The sequence below is a fragment of the Patella vulgata genome, chromosome 7 (assembly GCF_932274485.2).
Source record: "Patella vulgata chromosome 7, xgPatVulg1.2, whole genome shotgun sequence".
Taxonomy (NCBI): Eukaryota; Metazoa; Mollusca; class Gastropoda; family Patellidae; genus Patella; species Patella vulgata.
In genome coordinates this window covers 39,203,855-39,225,922 of record NC_065885.2, presented here as the reverse complement: position 1 = coordinate 39,225,922, position 22,068 = coordinate 39,203,855, and the positions used below count along the sequence as shown (strand labels likewise).

The following is a 22,068-nucleotide window of genomic DNA, read 5'->3' as shown; positions in this document are numbered from 1 at the left end:
TCACGCCCATAGAAAAAAGACTAAGAGCGACTTTGAAACTCCAGATGAAATTAAAACGTTTAGGCTAACTGGAGAAAAATTCTGGATTGACATATTCATACGGCTAGCGCAATAGCCCCTTTTGTAGTCCCATTTAGCGCAACAGCAGCAAGTGCGTCCAAAATCAACAGAAAACACTATACTTATCTCCAGGAAAATCACCCAAAAATCTTCACACAGAAACTTATATATTGCATAATCTAAAAATAAAAATGTGAACGACATCTCAGTGAACAGTAAATTCGATTAAATAAGACCATTTCTCACCCTAACCCAAAACAAACCATATATCAAACCCTAGCCCTGGCCGTTAGTAAATCAACTAGATACATAAGAATCCATAGCCCAAACCCTGTGATAGTGGAACAAACACATTTCTAGAATATCCAATTCTTAGTAAGAAACACACTACTGTGGCTCCCACACGAGAGCCTCAAATTTATTCTTTTTTCTTCAGAAACAAAAATACCAGAATACCACAAGCACTAACCAAGGAAGACCATCAACGCCACCCACACCAAAAACACCCATGTATATAAATCTAATGTATTGTATGTATTTTTATAAAACAGTAAAATCACCTATGTATATAAATCTAATGTATTGTATGTATTTTTTATAAAACTAGGAAATATCACGAACTAAATTTTCATCATCCTAAGTCAGTGCTTATGTGGAGACTTAAACCTAACCCTGGACCCATTCTAACCCTAGCCGACAATCCCGCCAACAATCACGTGCTCTAACCTTAATTACAGCTCAGCGACCTTGACGAAAATTGAGTTGACCTTCACAAATAGATCTAGCCGTGGAATATGTCCAGCCTCGTTCTTCGAGTCCCTTGTTACAAATGGCAGTGAAACGCATTATGGTACACGATTCGTGTACAGGGATAGTGCAGAGGGATGTGGGTGTGGATGGAGGGCATGACAAGGACAGATGTCTAGTCGTTTGGATGGAACGAAAAACCGAGGTCCCGTGTACACATTGGCGTGCACGTAAAAGATCCCTTGGCAGTTGGAATTCATTATAAGAGTAGGCCGTAGCGCCGCTGCCCGGGCAAAATTTCCCTCATAGCACACTGTATGGCGTATGCCCGTCTTCATTAGCCCAGGTTAGGAGCAGAACAGTAGGACGTTAAACCCCATTTCATTTCATTTCATTCCACGCCCAAAATGCCATGCACCACAACTATGCTAGATTAGCTCAAAAGTGTACCACATGAAAATCGTACAGCAGTGTACCGTACATCTTCAGGTGTTACAAAAACACTCTAACAGACATTTCTAGTGGTGGGTTACCCCTGACAGAGTTATGTAATTGTCAGACATTTGTAGTGGTAGAGTGTCCCTGACAAGAGTTTTCTAATTTCCAGATCGCAGCCAGGCTAGATTAGTTGAAATCTGTACCACCTAAAACAGCTTTGGAGATGTTCAATACTACTACAGGAATCATAAATGACCACTGCCAGACAGTTTGTGCGGTGGGTTACCGCAAAATGCCCCCCCCCCTCCCACTACGATAGATTAACCGGCACTGTTCCCGTGGTCCAAAAAATTAAAAATTGTGCCAGGATGCGTAAAATACTAATACCTAGCACGTATGGAAGGGGCGATACTCTAGCATTTTGGGGGCATGGCATTTTGGGCGTGGAATACCACACCCACCACCAGAAACCAGGGTCCCCGCAGTCCTTGAAAATCCTTGAATATCCTTAAATTTAAAATTTCATTTTCAAGGTCTTGAATATCCTTGAATTTCGCGGAAATAGGAAAATATCCTTGAATTTCAGTTGAGATCCTTAATTTTGTTTCAAATGTCTTCAATTCCTTTTAAATATGAGATTATAACGATAGTTGGTAATGTTTTGGTTATTTTTAAGATGAAAAATTGTAACTTTAGGCTAAAAAATGTTTGACGAAGCCGCGGGAACCCTAGAAACCCGACAGACTTACATTCTGATGATACCAGATATACATGCATTGATTATCATATAGGAGAAAATTGGTACATGTACATGTACACTTTTCAGCTAGGCTAACCCCCTGGGCTCCCGCTCTAATAGCCTTATTGGCCAAACGGTTAATCCATGAGCCCTGGTCGTAAGTACCAACTCAATATGTTTCCAAATGTATTCTTAAAGTAGATATATTAAGAAAAGTAAAAAGAGTAGGCCCATTACTTTACCGTCAAGATACAGATTAAATTTCCTATATTAGAATGTGTAGGTAATCGTTCACATAATATTTATAGATACACTTATTATCTATAACTAAATAAAGGTTTCGTTATTAATAGCTGGTGGGTTCGTTTTGCCAAATGTCAAACATGCGTCTATTTGATCTAGATGGAACGGAGTAAAATGTAAAATACTTAATAAGACGAACTATGCAGTAAATAATATAACTTAAAGTCTGTCTAAACAAACACACATATCGAAAATAATATATAATATTTTTATGTTATAAAATCACCAGTATATTCTATCATCATTTATAACAACTATACCCCTTTGAAATAAAAAAAGGTTGTCTAATTGACCCCTATTGTAATTGTATATTCTTGAATAACGGAGTTGTTAAACTTTCATGCAATAAAATGTGGATAAAAAATATTCTTTATTTCACAATATTGTTTTACAATATATATATATTGACTATATTGACCTATCTTTGGGATTATTTAGACATAATTTTACATTAGCAGTTTACTATCTTGGGCCTATCGATTACTTTTTTGTATTACCTTAAGTGTAAACTCGTGGAATTGGAAAGTTTCGCCCAATTTCACAAATTTTCACGTAAAATTTGTTATCTTCTGCCTGAAATGATCTTGGTTTCACATATTGTGTAATCACTATATTCCATATAAATAGGCTAATACCCACCCTTCGGACAAGATGTGGCGGGGGATCAAACAAGAAATGATTTGATTTTGTTTTTTAGGATAAGGATAGTAATATTTGCTCAAATTATTAGAGAATAAATTGTATATCGTTCCAGTCAATCAGGACATTCATTTCTGATTTTTAACGAAGCCTTTAATCTCGAACAAAAAGATGCTCTCTTTTTGCATTTGACAAAACGAACTCACCGTCTAATAGGGTACACATAAGAACGGTAAACTGTCCAGTTAATCATTTGCGGAAACGTGACGGATAGAATTGATTTGACCTACTGGGTCTTTTCTAAGAAACAGTCCCTATTATTATTTATCCCACACGATCCTTTTTCACTCAATATATAACATATCTTAATTTTCAATGTTTTATTTAGTGGTAGGCTACATTGAATATTAGATAAGTAGCGATGTCATGGTGCCAAAACCTCCATATCCCACCAAACGTAAAATCCTGCTTAGAAAGTTTTTTTAAAAATATAACTCGATTTAAAACAGTTCTGTTTACAATTTGAAAACTTTGTCCAGTGTCACGTTTAACGAGCTTTAAAATATAGAATATTTCAGATAATATTTTACTTAAAAACTTGAAAATTTCATGAGTTGTGTCGGTCATATACATCACACAAATGAGGTTATGGTATTTATCTATTACAATTTATATCTAAAATATATCAGATATTTTAATTATTACAAAAGCTGAAATCTTTAAATTGAACAGACTGAGCAATATTTAAGCATGAGGATGTAATGTGAAATATTAGTTTATTATAATAATCACCAATTGCTTGTTTATAAGATTTTTACAGACAGGACATAACTGACATATTAAAGTTTGTGTAGTTCTCAATCGTGTGATTAATAGTTTTATTCGTTTATTTATCATGGTTTTATTTCTTATATCTTAAGACGTATCAGAAGTTTAAAAAATCGCTAACACACAAATATAACATACAGAAACGCCAGAATCTTTATATTTATCATCTATAGAGTCTGCATTACAAGCCTATATTTTATATAACATGATGGCTAAAGCAGACGAAGTATCAAAGATGCTTCAACATAATAATAAATTTTAACATCAATAAAATCCATCATATCAGGCAATTATTACTGAATAGCAAAGACACATAATAATAATAATAACTAGATCTGCATAGCAGATATGAAAGCTTTCATATTAACTGCAAAGGGGGTTATAAGAATCTATTGAAACAATAAGTATAAATGTCATCAGGTATCTGAAAAATTACATTTACCTTATGAACAAAATGGGAAAAATACAAAACAAAAATTGTCGACTTGTGGCTACCATCCAAGGCATATTTAGAAAACCGTATATTATATTTATAGAGTACGCAGGACAGGAATTAGTTGTGCTTCAATGTAAACCGGCCCGTTTCTTGCCTTTAGTTTTAGAGTTAGGTGTGATTTTCAAAAGATTCAATCGGAAATCGCTGAAAATCAATTGGCTTCTTCATCTCATGACCTTAAACACTGTATAAATTTAAGGTCAATCGGATATTGAATTTAGCTTCTAGAGCGTCCACAAGATTTTTTAAAGTGATCAAGGGCAATAACTCTCACGGTAATTATCGGAAATGGCAGTAAATATCAGATATCGCTGAAAATCAATACTGTAGGCATCTTCGTGTCATGACCATAAATTTAGAGTCAATCGGATATTAACTTTGGCCTCTAGAGCGTCCACAAGATATTTTGAAGTGATCAGGGGGCCACAACACTGCGCATAAATTTAAAGTCAATCGGATATTAACTTTGGCCTCTAGAGCGTCCACAAGATATTTTGAAGTGATCAGGGGCCACAACTCTGGCAGTAAATATCAGATATCGCTGAAAATCAATCGCCTACTTCGTCTCATGACCATAACCACTGTGTATAAATTTAAAGTCAATCGGACATTAACTTTGGCCTCTAGAGCATCCACAATAATTTTTTTAAGTGATGAAGGGCCATAACTCTGACAGTAATTATCGGAAATCGCTGAAATTCAATTTCAATGTGAGCGTATAAAAATTAACCGATGGCATATAATATTTAATGTATGATAAAGACAAAATAGTCGATTTCGGTTTTTGGTGTTGCGCTCATTTTAAAAAAAAAAGTCTTTTACGGATAATGTGTATAGTACTAATAGCAATCACATACGGAAGAGGCGATAAGATCCCTTTGCATTTGGAATTTCAAAATTAATTAAAACCAAATTTAAATTCCGAAAATCGGTTGTTTATTTTTTGCTGAAACTCCTTTTTTTAATCTGATCAAAATGGGAGTAAGTCACAGAGTGGTAATTGGCATATTGTGTCCAAATTTCATGGTTTTGGGACAATCGGTGCCGGTTTCGTGGCGAAATTCCACTTTTTTCGCCCTTACAGAAGCCGTAAATGGCGGAAAAAAACGAACGGCAGGAACCGTGTCAAGAACAAACGATCTGAACGAATGCAGGTATCGCCTTGAAGTTTTCAGTGCACCTAGGTACCAACGTGAAAAGTTCCTCGCCGGAATTTGGTAGTCAACGTACCTTTGGTTCCAGCGTGGCACATGCGCGAAGCAAAAAGAAATTACGGTCGATTTTGGGATTTTGGCTATATTTCGGAGTGGTTTGGTAGATGACGGTGGATCAGGGACTCAGATTGATCTAAAATGGCGATCATAACACAACATGATAATCACTTTGAAGTATAGGTAAATTTTCGCGACCGGGTTGTTTTGCTCTACCCAGGCAACGTTCCTGTGCTCCGATTGCCTTCAAATTTGCACAGAATGTACCTTGGGATTCTAGCTATCACATATTAAAAATAGAAGAGTGTTGGATTCCGATGGGATTCTAGCTATCACATATTAAAAATAGAAGAGTGTTGGATTCCGAGAACGTTCAAAATAAATTCAAAACCCACCCCCAACAATCAAAGGTTTTTTGCTTAAAAAATTGCCGTATTTTATCGAATTTTTATTGTTCTTGATATCTGAGGATTTTCTCAATTTAATATGTGATAAATATCATCGCGGCGCAGCCAACCGCTAGAAATTCCAGATATTTGGACCACCGGAAGGATGCCTCAGCAGTCAAAAAAGGTCAAAATAGGCGATTTCGGTTTCTAGTGTTGATACATCGTTACGGTCATTTTGAAAAATTGTCTTTTAAGGATAATGTGTATAGTACCAATACCTATCACATAAGGAAGAGGCGATAAAATCTCTTTGCATTTGCAATTTCAAAATTAATTAAAACCAATATTAAATTCCGAAAATCGGTTTTTTGCTAAAACTCTTTTTTTTTAATCGGATCAAAATGGGAGTAAGGCACAGAGTCCGGGGTGGTAATGGGCGTATTGTGTCCAAATTTCATGGTTTTCGGACAATCGGTGCCGGTGTCACGGCGAAATTCCACTTTTTTCCCCTCATGGAAGCCGTAAATTGACTTGAAGCCAGGGTCCTTGAAGTTGTACAGCTGCACCCGGTGACCGATATTTATTTAACGGGGAATAAGTGATAATTCATATTATAGCAGTAAATAATTAAAATATTTCATAGGGATTATAATAATATGTATATCTTGTCTGGGTACAGGGTTAAAACCAATATTAAATTCCGAAAATCGTTTTTTTGCTAAAACTCTTTTTTTTTAATGGGATCGAAATGGGGGTAAGGCACAGATTCCGGGGTGGTAATGGGCGTATTGTGTCCAAATTTCATGGTTTTCGGACAATCGGTGCCGGTGTCACGGCGAAATTCCACTTTTTTTCCCTCATGAAGCCGTAAATTGAAAGGCAGGTGACAAGAACAAACGACTTGAACGAATGCAGGTATCACCTTGAAATTTTCAGGGTACCTAGGTACCAACGTGAAAAGTTGCTCGCCGGAATTTAGTACTCATGGTACCTTTGGTTCTAGCGTAGCGCATGCGCGAAGTCAAATCCAGCTAAACTCGAAAACAACCTTGTCGGCACGGAAAACATCAAAGGAGAAATTCGAATTTTTGAAATATTCAAATACCAAACGTTCGACCATGATCCAGGCTATCCTGGAGACATATTCTCTAGGTCACGACCAATTGTATATGTTTTCAAGCCCATAAATGTGGATTTTTCACTAATTGTCATTTTCAATTCAAAATGGCGTCCATCATTTGCCGGAAATCAAAATTGTGTTATCTACCGTTTTTCGGCTTTCCTTCAAGGATTCGGAAAATATAATTGCCTTGTCTGTAAGTAAAATATCAAAAAAGCCTTATGTAATTATCACATTTCAAGATGGTGGCATTTCCCGTTTGAGCTACAAACTCAATTTTTTGTGTACGAATCAGTAGTGTCGTAGCTAGTAAAGAAAAAAAAATCAAGGCAATCTGACCTATATTTCGTCGATTTTTTTGAAAACTTTGATCCTTAATTTCATCAAGGGGAGATAATTTAGAAAATTTCTAATGATATTTTTGAAGTCGCATTGATAAGATCTACTTACATTCTAAATTTCATGAAAATCGTGCAACTATTAAAAAAGTTTTCAAATTGATCTCAACTTCCGGTTCAAAATCACAGCGACGAATTTTCGAAATTCGAAAATTCGAAATTGCAGATTTTAAGTAAATGTTTCAAGGCACCCCTCAAAAAAAGAATTAGTAAAATAGGTCAAATAGTTACAAAGTTACAGTAATGTAGGTCAAATGAATTTGTTCGTAAAATTCGGTGATTTCGGATTCGAAAAACGATTTGAAAATATATTTAATCAACATTCGCACCCCATTTTTGGGGGGGTAGGTCAAAGTTTCAGATTGATCCTATGGTTAGATTCTGAGAAATCCGATTTGTAGAAATGACACAAAAAAAAAAAAATAATAATAGGAACAAGTGGTATCAGATGCCTCAGAGAGAATATTCAAATGCTCCTTGTGATACGTTTGTAACACAATTATAACCTAATGTATTACACGGGAGTGGAGTGGGTGGGTCGGGGGGCTTTTCGATTGGCAGGGGACTATTAAAATGGGTAAGCAGAGATAAGCAATTTGATGAAACTTTGTGTATAGTTTCATTACATTAGTACCTTGACCATATTACCTTGACCAAGTTCGACAATGAGCATTCTCTTAGTCAGGATAAGCAAAGCAACTTGATTGGCCGGGACTTTGAATTGGTTGATGCTTTGGGGTATGATAACTTTGGTTATAATGAAGTACTGGAACATAACAACCCAGCTTTTAATTGAGCTAGAATGTTTAAACTTGGTGTAGATGTTCATCAGGTCTTGACTGAACATTTTGAGCTACAGCTTGGCAATTTCATTGGTCGATGCTTTGGGACAAGATAACCTTGATTTCTATCTGACAGAGAGTGATGAAATTTACAGTATAGTTTGATTGCTCGATACTTTTGAAAAAAATATGAAAGTGCGATTAATTAATGTGTCATCTTTTACTTTGGGGTTTTGGCGGGAGACATCAGCCATACTGTTTGCTTGTTTAATATCCCCTATACAATATACGCTCGACCTCATTACCCGAACTGGGGTAGAAAAGTGGGATCTTTGACAATGAGGCAATGAACTTGTACATTCTTTTGCAGCTGCACAAGAGGGAACATCAACGCCGGATTAACCATGGTGGTGGGGAGGGGGGCTGATACCGACCGTGAAGCCCCGCAAGGGGGTCGGGTCAGGGGGATCTCCCGTTAAGAAATTTTAATTGGAGGCCGAAAACGTGATTTCATGGCATTTCAGGCACTTGTGTCGGAGCCATTTAGAAATACCTCCCCCAGAAAAATAAAATTCTGCCACAAAATTAGCCACAATCCATGCGGGTGCTGTGAAATTTCTAGAGGAGGGAGCTGGAACCCATGAGCCCGTTTAATTCGCCACTGTAAATGAGCAGAGCTACATCAAACCTAATTTTGAGTCCCTCAGTGATAAATAACTTGATTCAAAATCGTATTATAGCCCCAACGACGATTTGATGAATGGAGACCGTAACGTTACGACAAAGTCTAACACTGTAAGTACCAAATAGTCATACGAGATATGTGCATCTCATCAAATTCAGCTTATACCATACCCACAATAATGTTACGGAGTCAGTGAGTTCAAGTTAGACAATACGCTGACCTTCCACTGACCATGCTTATAATATAAAATCTGTCAATGACAGCTGATTCATTGTTTAGTTTTTTATATGATATATTTAATATCAATAATATATGTATATGCATGCTTTATTTTACTTTACACGACCTCTAAAAATGCCCCAAATCGTAAAAATACGACTTTTTGGATTTCGATCTCCTTTTTTCGGCTACCCCGGACATTTTCAAAAAATGATACAATGATTTCACACAACAGGCCAGCTATTAGCCTCTCGATTGACAAGAGTTTCATCGCCCTCCATTCATTATAACCAATGTCATCGTGCCCTAAAGAATCAACAAATCAGCTTGCTTATCTCTGCTTACCCTAGGCAAAAAATGCTCATCTTTGAACTCAATCATGACATTGACCTAGTGAACGCCTACACCAAGTTTGAACATTCTAGCTTAATTAGAAGGAGAGTTCTTGTGTTCCAAAGTCCCGGCCCTTCAAATTGCTTCTATTTTTCATTTTCAATTCAAAATGGTGACCATCACGTGACCGAAATCAAAATTCTGATCCGATAGATTTTTAGGCATTCCTTCCAGGATTCCGAAAATATGACGCCCGAGTCTGTAAGTAAAATAGCAAAAAAGCCTTTTTGATTTTTCACGTTTAAAGATGGTGGCACTTCCGGTTCGATCGACAAACTCCATATTTTGTATACGAATCAGTAATTACTTGTCTAGTATCGAATTTTTTTTTTAGGTAATTCTGACCTATATTTCGACGATTTTTTTGAAAACTTTGATCCTTAATTTCACCAAGGGGAGATAATTTAGAAAATTTCCAAGGACATCATTGAAATCGCATTGGCAAGATCTACTAACATTCTAAATTTCACGAAAATCGCACAACTATTAAAGAAGTTGTCAAATTGGTAATAACTTCCGGTTCGAAATGACAGCGACGAATTTTCGAAATGCCAAAATCCGAAATTGCAGATTTGAAGTAAATGTTTCAAGATACTCAAAGAAAAAAGAATTAGTAAAATAGGACAAATAGTCACAAAGTTACAGCATTGTAGGTCAAATGCATTCCTTCGTAAAATTCGGTGATTTCGGATTCGTAAAACGTTTTGAAAATATATTTAATCAACAGCCACCACCCATTTTTGGGGGGATAGGTAAAAGTTTCAGAACGATCCTATGGTTAGATTCTGAGAAATCCGATTTGTGGACAAAACACACAAAAAAAATAACAATAACTAGATCTGCATAGCAGATATCAAAGCTTTCATATAAACTTCAAAAGGGGTTATTAGAATCTATGAATCAACAACCACTCTGACGGAAGATATTCTCTGGGCTAAAAAATCTTTTTTCTCTCAGCTACGAGAGATACGTAGAATTAAACCGGCCCAGAGCCGACCGTGTTGATACGAAGCCGCTTATTTGACATTGACACATAACTGAAGGTGAATAGGCCTACCCGTCCAGTTAATACAATGGGCAATCTCACATCGGTCCACTAAAGAGAGGCACATGCTAGTCGCCCCCTACTTCCCCAAGACATTTAGTCCAAACCTTGACTCTCATACATATAAACCATTTGGTACTACATGTACATGTATTTCGTACTTATATCATATTAAACCCCTCGGCCGCCATGTTGAATCACACAGTATTTAACGTTCTATATCCTAACATCTTTATGAAATCAACGACAAATCTAAACTTGGGAACTCCAACCATTTTTATTTTTACATCATTCAGTTTTTTTTAAAACAGTAATTCTATCACAAATTATAGTGAAGACTGGACCACTAAACTAGTTACCCATCAGTTTTTCTTTGTGTTAATGCGTTCTACATTTTCAAAGCAATGATTCTTATAATGTGCGAGCCGCCATGACACCGGCGGATATTATAACTTCGATAGGCGAGAAACTTCAGGTAGCAGTTGGGTTTCATCAAATCATATAATTATGCGGTACGGCTTCACCTTTATTTCAATGGGAATTGGTTTATTATATGTGCAGTGCAGTTTTAGGTCAGTTTATGTGTAAATTAAGGGAGCTATACATAGGCCAGTAACCTTTTTGTAGTCATTTGACTAAAAAAAACTTGCGGAAAGGAACTCCGTAGGACAAGCCACTACTGTGGCAGGAGTAAGGCGGAAGACATCAGTAGTGGAACCATTTCTAAGTTAATCCCGAAGTGCGTTGCTATTGTAAGAATATATAAAATCGGGTTTCCGTTCCGCTTTTTTTTTGCTGTAGTTTGAGTAATGAGTTAGAGCGTATATTTTGTAGTCAAAAAATCATTGCAAATAGAAGACCTCATCCCCACCACCACCAACCTGTAATACACTAGCTAGCTTGTGTATTTCCATATTCCATTTCCGAGAGATAGATAGAGAACACGCGAAATATAAAGTGATTTTTCTTACAATCAGGGACCATAATTCATGAAGTTACGATTCGATATGCGCAAATATCGAAAGGAACCATATCTTTGGGTTATAAACATGCATGTCAAGTTTCATCAAAATCTTTCACTGTGAAAAACCGGGGCTAAGTCATCTGAAATCAAACAAATTTTACAATGTAGGTAGTGAAAACAAAATGTTATGTTAAGCGTTGTTCGAGGGTGGGGTGGGTGCATAAAATTCCAAATGCAAAGGGTTATTTTTCGTGCACGCCAATATGCACACAGGATTTCGATTTTTCGTCCTACCTAAAAAACTGCACGCAAAGTTAGTTGTCGGGCCTTCGGTCAAGAACCACAGACAAAGGGAGAGAACGGGGACCTCTGTTTTGCATACCATCCAAGCGACTAGGCACTAATCCTTGTACCATGGACGAGGGGACGGGCGTTTTTCGTCCCATCGAAACGACTAGACACAGATCCTTGCTAGGCCTTCCATACTTCACCACTGCCAACGGGGAACCACTTTGACCTCGGGTTTTCGTACCATCCAAACGACTAGACACTAATCCTTGCAAGGCCTTCCGTTCTGCAGCAAATGAGCCACGCTGGCCTCGTTTTGTCGTAACATACAAACGACTAGACAATGTTTCATAATTTAGTCATGTTCGCGTGGGTGGGTTGGCAGCAGAATTGATATCTACATGATAGTGACACGAGGAGGGGGGGGGGGGAGCGGGGTGTACACAAATCACACAAATCAGAGCTTTGTAATACACGCATATACTTGATATACTAAATACACAAATGGCTGAATTTCGAGACATTTCTGGCACTCTTTTATCACATAATGAGAACACTGCATTAATTTCTATATATCAATAAAATATGCCTCAGACCCATTGTTTATTTTTAAATTTGAATTAGACTCGTAACAAAATATATTTTCTGGCAACAAATAGCATATAAATAAAACTAGATTTACTTTCTGATTATTTTTTTTAAATGAAATCATTCCAGGGCTTTTATTGACATTTCAGAAAATGTAGAGTTGGTCCCATGCACTTGAGGCCAAGGTCCTTGAAGTTGTACAGCTGCACCCGGTGACCGATATTTATTTAACGGGGAATAAGTGATAATTCATATTATAACAGTAAATAATTAAAATATCCCATAGGGATTATAATAATATGTATATCATGTAGGTGTGCATGTAGGTTAAAATTGTGACCTCTGTAAATAGGCCCGTTCCTTGCATTTAGTTTTAGAGTTAGGAGTGCTAAAATTGAGAGAGCGAAATGGGGTTGATCGACCACTCGACACAAACTAGGTCATTTCGGGACTAACGTATGGTTCAATTTTATTTCAATAATTCGCTTGCGCGTAGGGGTCTAGCAGTGGGGGGGGGGGGAAACCGGGTGATCCTGAAAAAATACACAGGTTGGACGGGCGACCTACTCCTTGTCACGTACGGAAAGATACCCCAGCAGTCAAAATAGGTCAAAATAGGCGATTTCGGTTTCTAGTGTCGATGCATCGTTACGGTCAGTTTAAAAAATTGTCTTTTAAGGATAATGTGTATAGTACCAATACCTATCACATACGGAAGAGGCGATAAAATCTCTTTGCATTTCCAATTTCAAAATTAATTAAAACCAATATTAAATTCCGAAAATCGTTTTTTTGTTAAACTCTTTTCTTTTTAATGTGATCAAAATGGGGGTAAAGCACAGAGTCAGGGGTGGTAATGGGCGTATTGTGTCCTAATTTCATGGTTTTCGGACAATCGGTGCCGGTGTCACGGCGAAATTCCACTTTTTTCCCCTCATGGAAGCCGTAAATTGACGCAAGGAGTAGGGTCGCCTGTCCAACCTTGTGGGTTTTCTCCGGGTCCTCCCACTGCTAAAGACCCCTACGCGCAAGCGAATTATTGAAATAAAATTAAACCATATGTTGGTCCCGAAATGACCTAGTTTGTGTCGAGTGGACGTTAAACCCCATTTCTCTCTCTCTCTCTCTCTCTCCGTAAATTGACTTGAGGCCAGTGTCCTTTAAGTTGTACAGCGGCACCAGGTGAGCGATATTTATTTAACGGGGAACAAGTGATAATTCATATTATAGCAGTAAATAATTAAAATATTTCATAGGGATTATAATAATATATCATGTCTGGGTATTACAGGGTTAAAACCAATATTAAATTCCGAAAATCGTTTTTTTGCTAAAACTCTTTTTTTTTAATGGGATCAAAATGGGGGTAAAGCACAGAGTCCGGGGTGGTAATGGGCGTATTGTGTCCAAATTTCATGGTTTTCGGACAATCGGTGCCGGTGTCACGGCGAAATTCCACTTTTTTCCCCTCATGGAAGCCGTAAATTGACTTCGAAAAAAAAACGACGAAAGGCAGGTGACAAGAACAAACGACTTGAACGAATGCAGGTATCACCTTGAAATTTTCAGGGTGCCTAGGTACCAACGTGAAAAGTTGCTCGCCGGAATTTAGTACTCATGGTTCCTGTGTAGCGCATGCGCGAAATCAAAACCAGCTAAACTCGAAAACAACCTTGTCGGCACGGAAAACATCAAAGGAGAAATTCGAATTTTTGAAATATTCAAATACCAAACATTCGACCATGATCCAGGCTATCCTAAAATGTATTAATTTCGGTAATAGGAGACAGATTCTCTAAGCCACGACCAATTGTGTATGTTTTCAAGCCCATAAATGTGGATTTTTCACTAATTTTCATTTTCATTTCAAAATGGCGTCCATCAGTTGACCTAAATCAAAATTCTAAACCGATAGATTTTTAGGCTTTCCTTCAAGCATTCAGAAAATGTAACTCTTATGTCTTTAAGTAAAATATTGCAAAAGCCGTATGGACCTTTCACATTTTGAGATGGTGGCACTTCCGGTTTGCTCGACAAACTCCATATTTTGTGTACTCATCAGTACTGTCTTAGCTAGTACAGAAAAAAAATTTCAAGGCAATTTGACCTATATTTCGTCGATTTTTTTGAAAACTTTGATCCTTAATTTCACCAAGGGGAGATAATTTAGAAAATTTCCGAGGACATCATTGAAGTCGCATTGGCAAGATCTACTAACATTCTAAATTTCACGAAAATCGCACAACTATTAAAGAAGTTGTCAAATTGGTAATAACTTCCGGTTCGAAATGACAGCGACGAATTTTCGAAATGCCAAAATCCGAAATTGCAGATTTGAAGTAAATGTTTCAAGATACTCAAAGAAAAAAGAATTAGTAAAATAGGTCAAATAGTCACAGAGTTACAGCATTGTAGGTCAAATGCATTCCTTCGTAAAATTCGGTGATTTCGGAATCGTAAAACGTTTTGAAAATATATTTAATCAACAGCCACCACCCATTTTTGGGGGGATAGGTAAAAGTTTCAGAACGATCCTATGGTTAGATTCTGAGAAATCCGATTTGTGGACAAAACACAAAAAAAAAATAACAATAACTAGATCTGCTAAGCAGATATTAAAGCTTTCATATTCACAGTCACTGTCACATGTCATAGAAATAATATGAACAGAAAAAAAAAATCATTATAATGAGTAAAAATTTGGTGAAGTTAATTCGATTTTTCACTTGTAAATAATTAAATAGACAAGTGGCATAACTTGACCCGCATCCCATCAGCTATCCTGAAAAATGCTGGAAAAATTAAACAAGTAAATTGTGTTTAGTACTGGGTTAATTAAGACAGGCATATGCCTTTGCTATACAGGATGACATGAGGGAAATTTAGCTTGGGAGGTGTAGGCCTGCAGCCAAAATTTCTAGCTAGCTTAGAAACACAACTCCGCTACACGGTCTTCCATAAAAGAAAAACTATACATTTTTGGAAAGCTTATGATGCCAGGAAGACAAAATCTGGGAGTTCCAAGCAAAATGTTTTCAATTTATTGATTTAGGGCCAGATGAAATTCGTCAAAATTGTCAAATAAATGCTATTTGTGTACTAACAATTCTGAAGTTGACATAAAATTAAATAGTTGGTAAAACACCTCATGCCTTCATCCTTGGCAATGAACAGTTTATTGGACAGATTTTGATGTAAATAAAAATGCTCAAAACACAAATGTCATGGGTGAATAAAGAATTGTGGAAATCCATTAACGGTAAAAAAGAATTATCTCCCTTTCTGTCAAATGCCTGTAATTGATAGACTATCAGGTCTTGTATGAATCATAAGACCAGGTGTGGGCAAACAAGCCCAATAATTATTTTGTTTGTTGGATCTCAAGGGCCTGTTAGGGTTGGTTGTTGGATGTTTGCTCAGAAATTATCGCTTGTATGGAACATGCTAGAGTCGATTTGTAGCATATTCTAGCCAGGGGATATGTTTGACAGTAGTTGAGTGATATGCTTTTGAAATAATGGAGATCAGTAGCACTTTATAAGCATTGAACCACATGATTTTTTTCCACTAAGATAAACATTCTAAACCCACATACATGTTCCCTTTCAATTAGCCACTACAGTATTTTTACAACTGTACATGTAGCTGTGAACTACTATTTCGGATATGATTAATGGTCAAATTACAAACATACATGTAGATATAAGTTAAAAAAAATAATTGTGTATCTGGGCTGGAATGAAGGGAAAGGTTAGAAAACAGGATGAACAGTTGTGAAATTATTTATTAAAGTGAAACAATCATTGAAAATCAAAATTAAACAGTTACTCTGCACATCAAATGTCATCAAAGTTAATCTTCATTATCATCATCACTGTCACTAAATGTATTAACATCAAATTCGGTCTCTTTAACAGTTTTTTTTTCATTTTCACATTGACTACACATGCACAGGTCTGTACAAGAAAGGGGGGTTGGGATGGCCTAGAGTGCCGCGCTTCGACCTCTAGCTGGTCGGTCACCTCTGGCTTGTGGCTGTGGCTTTGATCCCAGGTGTGAGCGTATGTGGCATGGAGATAGAGGCGTTTTCTCAACCTCGTGGGTTTCCTCCGGGCACTCCGGTTTCCTCTCACTGCTAAAGACCCATACGCGCAAGCGAATTATTGAAATAAAATTGAAACCGTATGTTAGTCCCAAAATGACCTAGTTTGTGTTGAGTGGACGTTAAACCCCATTTCTCTTTCTCTCTCTCTCTGTACAAGACAACTTTGCTGGCCATTTATGATTCTTTCTCTTATGACATCTTCACAGAATATATTGTATGTGGTTTAATATTCGACGGAGGGCTAGTCATCTTTGCTGAAAAATATAAATAAACATATACATGTACACAATTAAAACAAAATTCTGGAGCTTGGTTTACTCTCATTAATTTCGTACAACAGAGGAAAAAGACACTTACACAGGGGTTAACATCTTATTTTCATGCAGAAACCAGCTAATGAAGACAGGAAGGCATTAGCAGTACAAGGAGAGATAGAGAGGAGAATTGCGGTTTAACGTCCACTGGACAAAAACATAGTAATTTCAGGACTCACCCATGGTTCAGTTTTATTTGAATAATACCAGTGGCAAGAAGGCGGAGAATACAAATAAAAAAAACATCACAAATATTTACCTTTCTGATAACTGTCTAAGAAATTCAGTACATGTATATTGCCTATAACATTTTTGGTGATATCTGACCTCAATGGCCACACAATCTTGCCCTCTGATATGCCTTAAAATATCTTCATCCTCTTTCAATTCAGCAGCTTTCAACAGTTGGCCTACAAACAAATTTGCAAACAAATTATACACCATATAGCGTTGAATGTTGTTTGTGCTCAAGGGTGGGGGAGGGAATGTCACTTTGAGGCCTACATGTACATGTACCTGGCTGGTCAACTCTGGCATGCGGTTTAGTTCAGATCCTTTGTGTGAGCGGAAATGGTCTAGAGACAGATCGTCTTAGCAAGGCACCTACAAGTGGGCCAAGAAAATAAAAAACAAGTTAACTTCTCTATGTTTCATCCCTTGTGCAAGCAAATGTGCAACACTTTAACCAATGACTGTGCCAAATCAACAAATGGGGTAAAGGGCTTTACTGGCTAGCTTCATAACAATTTTACAGTGATTGCAGTAGCACTTCTGATTCCATTTACAACAAAAACAACAACACAATAATTAAAAACTGTAGGATGAATATATTTAATATTTATTAGTAATAATTATAAATTTAGTAAGTAACATAATATTAACATTAGGCCTACCTGAGCCTGTTTGGGTCTGAGTCTGTGTTAATACACCCTTCTTCCTATTTTCTCCAACAGTGACAAATCTGTCACGTTTTTTACATATAATACACACAACAGGCAGCACCGATTTACTCTTTCTTTTTGCTTCAGGAGCGTAATTTGTTTGGAGAGCTAGGTCCCAGATCGTCTACACTCCCGCTATTCCCTGGTTGGATTGTAGCCCGGGATTTTAATTTTTCTTTATCTATACGATTATTCTATCTATATATATACGTTTGTACAGATATATTTGTATCCATAGATATATATTTGTATCAATACATTTAATTTTGTTGTTTGAAATAAGGGGGGGGGGTGAATGGTTAGTATGTGCGCGCTGTATCATAAGGTCTGCCATTTAGTGAACTGGTGTGGTTTCAAATCCCCAGTTGTACGTGGCAAGGAGTAGGGTAGCACGTTCATCCTTCGAGGGTTTTCTCTGCGAACTCCAGTTTCCTTCCATTGCTAATGACCCATACGCACAAGCAAATTATTGAAATAAAATTGGACCATGTGTTAATGCCAAAATACCTAGTTTCTGTCGAATGGACTTAAACCCCATTTTTCTCCGTCTTCTGATTGAAATATGAATACCACATCATTTATTGTCATTTTATATATTTATTATGTAATAATGATTTTTCTCTGTGTTAATTTTTCTTTGTGTGGATACACTATAATACAACAGCTGGCTGAAAAGTTCTAGATCTGAAGAGGAGAGATTTAATTGGCTTTTACCACCACAAGTAGAATCATTGAATGAATCATAGACATAAGACCTGCAGCTGAAGTGTTATTATTGTATTTGTACCAGACAATCTTGTGAACCTACCCACTGAAATCACCAAAAATGGACAGAACTATCGATATGGCAGTCATCAAGTATCTGCAACTGAAAGTCCTAACCCAAACATTGAAATATGTGGATACGGTTTGTGTTGAGTGGACGTTAAACCCCATTTCTCTTTCTCTCTCTCTCTGTACAAGACAACTTTGCTGGCCATTTATGATTCTTTCTCTTATGACATCTTCACAGAATATATTGTATGTGGTTTAATATTCGACGGAGGGCTAGTCATCTTTGCTGAAAAATATAAATAAACATATACATGTACACAATTAAAACAAAATTCTGGAGCTTGGTTTACTCTCATTAATTTCGTACAACAGAGGAAAAAGACACTTACACAGGGGTTAACATCTTATTTTCATGCAGAAACCAGCTAATGAAGACAGGAAGGCATTAGCAGTACAAGGAGAGATAGAGAGGAGAATTGCGGTTTAACGTCCACTGGACAAAAACATAGTAATTTCAGGACTCACCCATGGTTCAGTTTTATTTGAATAATACCAGTGGCAAGAAGGCGGAGAATACAAATAAAAAAAACATCACAAATATTTACCTTTCTGATAACTGTCTAAGAAATTCAGTACATGTATATTGCCTATAACATTTTTGGTGATATCTGACCTCAATGGCCACACAATCTTGCCCTCTGATATGCCTTAAAATATCTTCATCCTCTTTCAATTCAGCAGCTTTCAACAGTTGGCCTACAAACAAATTTGCAAACAAATTATACACCATATAGCGTTGAATGTTGTTTGTGCTCAAGGGTGGGGGAGGGAATGTCACTTTGAGGCCTACATGTACATGTACCTGGCTGGTCAACTCTGGCATGCGGTTTAGTTCAGATCCTTTGTGTGAGCGGACTTGGTCTAGAGACAGATCGTCTTAGCAAGGCACCTACAAGTGGGCCAAGAAAATAAAAAAACAAGTTAACTTCTCTATGTTTCATCCCTTGTGCAAGCAAATGTGCAACACTTTAACCAATGACTGTGCCAAATCAACAAATGGGGTAAAGGGCTTTACTGGCTAGCTTCATAACAATTTTACAGTGATTGCAGTAGCACTTCTGATTCCATTTACAACAAAAACAACAACACAATAATTAAAAACTGTAGGATGAATATATTTAATATTTATTAGTAATAATTATAAATTTAGTAAGTAACATAATATTAACATTAGGCCTACCTGAGCCTGTTTGGGTCTGAGTCTGTGTTAATACACCCTTCTTCCTATTTTCTCCAACAGTGACAAATCTGTCACGTTTTTTACATATAATACACACAACAGGCAGCACCGATTTACTCTTTCTTTTTGCTTCAGGAGCGTAATTTGTTTGGAGAGCTAGGTCCCAGATCGTCTACACTCCCGCTATTCCCTGGTTGGATTGTAGCCGGGGATTTTAATTTTTCTTTATCTATACGATTATTCTATCTATATACATTTGTACAGATATATTTGTATCCATAGATATATATTTGTATCAATACATTTAATTTTGTTGTTTGAAATAAGGGGGGGGGGGTGAATGGTTAGTATGTGCGCGCTGTATCATAAGGTCTGCCATTTAGTGAACTGGTGTGGTTTCAAATCCCCAGTTGTACGTGGCAAGGAGTAGGGTAGCACGTTCATCCTTCGAGGGTTTTCTCTGCGAACTCCAGTTTCCTTCCATTGCTAATGACCCATACGCACAAGCAAATTATTGAAATAAAATTGGACCATGTGTTAATGCCAAAATACCTAGTTTCTGTCGAGTGGACTTAAACCCCATTTTTCTCCGTCTTCTGATTGAAATATGAATACCACATCATTTATTGTCATTTTATATATTTATTATGTAATAATGATTTTTCTCTGTGTTAATTTTTCTTTGTGTGGATACACTATAATACAACAGCTGGCTGAAAAGTTCTAGATCTGAAGAGGAGAGATTTAATTGGCTTTTACCACCACAAGTAGAATCATTGAATGAATCATAGACATAAGACCTGCAGCTGAAGTGTTATTATTGTATTTGTACCAGACAATCTTGTGAACCTACCCATTGAAATCACCAAAAATGGACAGAACTATCGATATGGCAGTCATCAAGTATCTGCAACTGAAAGTCCTAACCCAAACATTGAAATATGTGGATACGGTCTCCACTATAGGAGACAATGGCCCTTCCTTTTCTGCACTAAAGAAATGGTTGCAGGAGGTACTTGATCCAGTGACATCCAGTGACAATCTTTGCTGTTTTCAATATTTCCTAAAAAAATTTTAGCCAGATTTTTAAACATAGAGGAGACCTGGATTCATCAGTTTCAACCAGAATGCAAAATTCAATAAAAACAATGGAAGCATCCAGACTCGCAAGTCCCCAATCAAGCCAGGTCAGTTCTTTCGACTGGACAGGTGATGGGTTCACTCGTTTATGATTCCTAAACTATTCTGCTGATTGACTACCTTAAAAACAGCCAGACTATCAATAGAAGTATTATAAAGGTGTTCTATTCAGACAATACTTCTGTTCATAAATGGGTGATATCATTTTCCCTCTATGATTACGTCATGTCAGCTGTGATCAATTTTTTAAGGGTAACTGAAGATAATTTCTTCCTGGCAGACATCAAGGCCATGCAACATCATTAACTAAAGAGTGAGAGTGTACACTTCAAAAGTGACTACATAGAAAAATAAATGGAAACAATGGACTTTATACAATTCTATACAGTTCTTTCACAGATGGGTTTAGAATTTTTCAGCCAGCTCTCAATAGTTATTGAAATTGAATTATTTGTTTTGGTTTGATACATGATATTATAATTATTCTTACATTGTTTGTATTCTATTTTAATAATGAACATTAAAACATGCTAATATTTGTTCATCCTTGCTGTATTGGGTTGGATGGCCGAATGGTTAGTGTGTGCATGCTGTATCATACGGCCTGCCATTAAGTCAACTGGCGTGGTCTCGAATCCCTGGTTGTACGTGGCAAGGAGTAGGGTCACCTGTCCATACTCCTGATTTTCTCCGGGTACTCTGGTTTCCCCCCACTGCTAAACCCCCCTACGCGCAAGCAAATTATTGAAATAAAATTAAACCATATGTTAGTCCCGAAATGACCTTGTTTGTGTTGAGTGGACGTTAAACCCATTTCTCTCTAATTATGTTTTGCATACAATCTATAAATACAAATGTAAAGGATGTAACTTTAAAATAGAAGAAAATCAAATATTTTTAATATTAAACAATTGCTTTGTTCTTATACTTCTACAATCATTCTCATGTTGTTCATTTTGCCATATTTTTGTTTATTCATTCATATGTCTTCTATATAATGATGCATAGTATAGTACACTATGTTAAAAAAATACTAGAAATGTATGTTTCTTTATCACCAAATGATTTATGTAAGTTGTGAAGTAAAACAGTTGAACATTAAATCCCATTTCAATTTATTTGCATGAGGTGAAGAGAAATAATGGTATTGAACAATTGACTATTCATGAAAGATACTAAAGAGAACTTTATTAATTTATACATACTTTTGCTAATTTTATTG

At 36.7% G+C, this 22,068-nt stretch overlaps 1 long non-coding RNA gene across 1 annotated transcript; it reads right to left on the bottom strand.

Annotated features, from left to right (window-relative positions):
• Nucleotides 1-18,222: 18,222 nt before the first annotated feature.
• LOC126828436 (uncharacterized) lies at nt 18,223-20,677 on the bottom strand. The gene is made up of 3 exons (XR_007683060.2): nt 19,707-20,677; nt 19,072-19,222; nt 18,223-18,752 (listed from the first exon to the last, which is right to left on the bottom strand). It is a non-coding gene; the product is annotated as an uncharacterized LOC126828436 (long non-coding RNA).
• Nucleotides 20,678-22,068: the final 1,391 nt, after the last annotated feature.